The following is a 5437-nucleotide window of genomic DNA, read 5'->3' on the forward strand; positions in this document are numbered from 1 at the left end:
CTCCTGGCACCCCGGTTGCCCATGCTGGGATGGATGTTCAAAAGCAGGGTCTCCTTTCCACATCATGCAGCCGATGCTACATGGAGTAAGTGGGCTACGCTAATTACACAGTGAGCCCGAACAGGAAATCCCAGTCGTCCAGGAATTCTAGAAGTCATCATGGACTGGACAGAGGGTAAAGATTTTGGAATGTCACCAGAGGAGGAGGTGATGAGTGCTGAAGAGGCCCCACCATATAATAAACTGTCAGAAAGTGAAAAGCAATATGCCTTGTTCACTGATGGGTCCTGTTGTATTGTGGGAAAGCATCGGAGATGGAAGGCAGCTGTATGGAGTCCCTGATGACAAGTTGCAGAAACTGCTGAAAGAGAGGGAGAATTGATTCAGTTTGCTGAGGTGAAAGCCATCCAGCTGGCCTTGGACATTGCTGAACAAGAAAAGTGGCCAGTACTTTATACTGATTCATGGATGGTGGCAAATGCCCTGTGGGGGTGGTTGCAGCAATGGAAGCAGAGCAACTGGCAATGCAGACGTAAACCCACCTGGCTGCTGCATTGTGGCAAGATATCGCTGCCTGGGTGCAGAACCTGGTGGTGAAGTTACACCATGTAGATGCTCATGTCCCCGAGAGTCGGGCCACTGAGGAACACCAGAACAACCAACAAGTGGATAAAGCTGCTAAGATTGAAGTGGCTCAGATGGACTTAGATTGGCAACATAAGGGTGAATTATTTTTGGCCCGATGGGCCATCAGGGCAGAGATGAAACATACAGATGGGCTCATGATCGAGGGGTGGACTTAACAATGGACACTATTGCCCAGGTTATTCACGAGTGTGAAAAATGTGCTACAATTAAGTGCCCAGTCAGAACTTTTGCGTACTGTAGAAGGGGATAAAGTTCCTGTTGTGCACATAAAGAATTTCCTGGGGAAGACAGTCAGGGTTATTCCTGCCTCAGGTAAAGGAAAGCCCACTCATAGGATTGCTTTGCTTTGGCTCAGGGACCCGGATATACTTAGTGGGTAATGCAGGAAGATGGGGAAGTCCGATGTATACCTCAAGGGGGTTTGATTTTAGGGGAAAACAGCCAATGAGCTCATGCTTGTATGCTGTTGCCTGCTATGTAGCACTTTTATAGCCCACCAACTAGACGTCTTCGGGTCACCAGCGACTGGCCCTGACTTCCCTCAACCATTATCCCAACAAAGAATGAACTTTGATGAAATCAGACGAGTTCTGTGGTAAAGGAACGATCAGCATCAGCAGGCAACGATCCAACACTGCACATAGCCTCTCCTGCTCTGAAAGACTATTATAAGAGATGGAGCCCAACATCATGGACCAAATGGACTCAGCAGCTTTATAGGGATTGGTCCATGCACTAAGGGATGATCTCTCTCTCTCCCTCTCTCTCTGTAGATGCATATATATATGTATATATATACGAGATAAGAGTGATGGTATATTGAAAAATGTGGGATCTGAGCATGACGTGAATGGTATGGAATAAGGGGTGGATACCGTCCTGGGTTCAGCAGTAGCAGTCATCTTTCTTCTTCTTAGTAGCTGGTGCAGTGCTGTGCTTTTGACTTTCAGCCTGCGAACACCGCTGATAACACCGATGTTTTTAGTTGTTGCTAAGTAATGTTTACTCTGACCAAGGACTTTCTGAGTCTCATGCTCTGCCAGGGAGGAGGGGAAGCCGAGAGGAAGCAGAGACAGGACACCGGACCCAAACTAGAGAAAGAGGTATTCCGTACCGCAGCACGTCATGCCCAGTATATAAACTGGGGGCAGTTACCCGGAAGGGCTAGATCACTGCTCAGTCGGCCCGGGTATCAGTTGGCGGGTGGTGAGCAGTTGTATTCTCTTCCCTTGTTATTTCCCTTATAATTATTATTATTATTGGTGGTAGCAGCAGTGGTTTGTGTTATACCTTAGTTACTGGATTGTTTTTATCTCAACACGTGGGAGTTACATTCTTTCGATTCTCCTCCCCATTCCTCAGGGAGTGGGGAGGAGGAAGGCGGGGGAGTGAGAGAGCGACTACATGGTTCTGAGTTACTGATTGGACTTAAACCACGACACCCTTCTTAGCCAGGTTTAGTAAATGCAATGATTCTTTCCTACAGCTTCTCTAACTGGGTCCTCCTCCTTCTTGAGGCACAGTACCCCAGAATAGACCTCGTCCTCACTCCTCTAACCTGACAAGACCATTTTGAGCTGTAAATCTTATCCTCCCATGTGCTGAAGCACTTCTCCCAGCTCCACGTCACTGCCAGATGTAATTATTTCTTTTCATCCATTTTGCATTGATGAATATTTGAAAAAAATCACCGTAGATCTCTGCAGAGTCCTGTTTGACAGAGTCCTCTGCTCTCACCATGAACTACCCGGTAACTGTATTCTTTGGGAATGAGTTGTGCTACTCATCCATTTTTGTGTAAGATCTGAAGTAGTTTCATCTACAGTTTTCCCAGGCCACTTTATGACAGTCATGTGGGAGCATGTCAAATCTTTCCCAAAATTTAGATATGGCACCACCTATTCCTCTCTCACGTCTGCTGAGAAACCAAATGAGATCAGTTTAACATGCCTAATTTTTACATAATCCGTGCTGGATGTCACTCATCTCCCTTTTAATCTCCTAGGTGCTTACAGATTGTTGGATGGATAGTTCAGTTCTCTTGAAGCGTCCAGAAGTTGACTGGTCTATAATTCTTACTGCTCTTTTCTCCCACTATATTTAGACACCATGTTTACATTTTTTCCTTGTCTTCTGGTACCTCACCTGACCTCCAAGAGCTCTCAAGAAGTGTTTGTATTTCTGAGATGGCACCAGCAGAGCCTTGAAGTATGGAATAAGAAGTTCCTTAAACACGTCTGGTCTGAAGACATTTAATCTTACACAACTTGCCCTTTTTGTGCCAAAGGGAGAGAGATGGCAGTGCTCAGCAGTGGAGCCTTTTGTGGACATTCCTTCTCCCCCTCTTCCTTCCATCTCCCAGTATCTTCGATCCCTTTCACAGCTCTGCATGAAGGTTCTCCCTTCCTGACTGACACAGCCCTGCCTTGTCTCCTGCACTTTGTCACCACTCCAAAACCTCAAGCCAATGCCTCTGAAATGTTTCCTGCTAAATTCAGGAAACATTGTGGCTTCAAACTGTCTCCATCACTGTAAAAGACATGCATAGAGACTTCCAATTGCCTACCAGGGAAAATAAATCCCTTACTGTTTCTGTTTTACCAAAGTTGATTTACTTTCAATCAGCAGTATGTTTCCAGATGAACGAAGTTTTCCCATAGCAATGCACATCCCTAAAATTACAGCAATTTGCTTAAATAGGAAATCACCAGGGGATTATTACACTCAAAGTGTAGCACAAGCCAATATCTTGAAAATGAATGGTCCAGTTTGTATAAGAACTTCTCACCTTCATCTGGGCAAATTAAGGACTTCAAGGTCATTGTACTCGGGGGTCTAGGATGCTTCCCTGGATTTGGTGGCAGTGGTACCCCGCACTGCACCCACAGCTCTGTTTCCACCTGGATGGTCGTGTGCTACTCTGCAGCATCTCCTTCCATGTCAGTAAAGCTTAAACCTCTTGAGTGCTCTGTATGAGGAGCTTCTGAAGTCCACACAGACAACGTGGCAAAGAAAACCTTCCAGACAATGCAAAGAGCATGAGATGCTACAGGGTGTAAGTGCTGCTTGTAACTGCAGGAGATCACTTGGGCCACGACAGAAGGGAGGTGGCATGGAATGGACAACTGAGCATCTGCCCACCAATGTATTTTTGCTCGGGCTGTTAAGAAGCCCATTCATTCATGGACATTTAGGGTACAGACTTATCCAAGGTGGATTTTATGTGAAGGCTTATTTGAATACACATACAAGTTTATTCTTGCTTGGAAAACTTTTCTGATACTTTTTTTTCTCTTTTCTTCTCTTTTTCTTTCAAAAATAATCTTCTCTGTTTCATAGAATCATAGAATAGTTAAGGTTGGAAAGGATCTTAAGATCATCTAGTTCCAACCCCCCTGCCATGGGCAGGGACACCTCCCACTAGGAATCAAGCCTTGCCACCCAAGGAATCAAGCAAGATCATACCAGATCATCAATCATGCCATAATCAAGCAAGTTAATCTGGTGAGATTGAATAGAGTTTGATCAAAAAAACCCAAAAAACCTTAATTTTGAAGAAAGCTCTAAACTTTATTTCCAAATGGGGAAAAATAATCATGCAAAAATCTGATTTAATAATCTGCAAAAATCCCTAATGTGTAGGGAATGGAAGGGGTTGATCAAATGTTGATGGAAAATCTTCTGCTAGAGGTAATCAGTTACTTCTAAATTTATTTTTACCTAGATATGAGGTTTAACATCTGTTTACAGTGGAGTTATGAAGCTAAATTCCAGTGATTCTCTTCTCACTCATTTAATAGCCTGAAATATGATTAAAAACTCCTGGATTATGTTAAACTAAATCAACAAAGATACCCATGACCTTATGTTTCAGAGACTGCAAAGGCACAGTCCAGACCTCTGTGACAGGGTGCAAATCTCTCCAAACTCTCATTCTTCTTCCCCTCTGGCTCTGCTTGAATGACACATACATTCATTGAGTTCTACATCAGTGCTTAACAAATTTAAGCACTTTGGGCTGTCTTGAGGGGTGATCCCCACTTTGGTTGCACACTGTAGTTGAGAGAGGATTTCCTGGCCTGCATGCTCAGTTCCACGTATCCTTCATCAGCCTGGGGTATTGGTTTGGCTTTTGTACCCTGCATTTGGGATACACCAACAACCCTTCCCATCTTTGCCCTGTGAAGACTGTTTCAGCATTTACATTTTCTAACAGGAAGCAGCAGAGTGAAATACTCTGGTTTTAAGTGTGTGTATAAAACAAGTTTAAGGGTGTAAACACTCTACTGCATCCTGCAAGTAATTAATTACTGTTGATAAATGGAAGACACTGGTTCTGATATTTCAAAAGAAGGTAAGGCAGAGCAGGCAGAGCAAATACAGCTATTGTTCTTGTACTCCACCCAAACTCAATAGGGACATAGTCATCCTTTGAAATGTAACACCACAGAGTCAGGAAAATGAAGCATCCTGTGGCTTACCTGTGACAATAAGTATCACCCACACCAAGCCTAATCGTGCATAGTCAATCATAGCAGTGGTTTTACCCACCCAAGTAACCCTAATGATAGGGGATGGTGTTATATGGGTGCAGTCAGGGAAAAAAAAAAAGCCATCACACTTGCTGATACAGAAGCCATAAAATAGACCCTCTTTCTTGCTGCCTCAAATCAGTTTCTTATGCTCCTGTACTGAGTTCAGCTGTAGAAGTTCTTTTTCTTTTTCTTAGTAGCTGGTGCAGTGCTGCATTTTTTACTTTTAGTCTGGGAACAATGCTGACCTGCATTGA

The sequence above is a fragment of the Melopsittacus undulatus genome, chromosome W (genome assembly GCF_012275295.1).
Source record: "Melopsittacus undulatus isolate bMelUnd1 chromosome W, bMelUnd1.mat.Z, whole genome shotgun sequence".
Taxonomy (NCBI): Eukaryota; Metazoa; Chordata; class Aves; order Psittaciformes; family Psittaculidae; genus Melopsittacus; species Melopsittacus undulatus.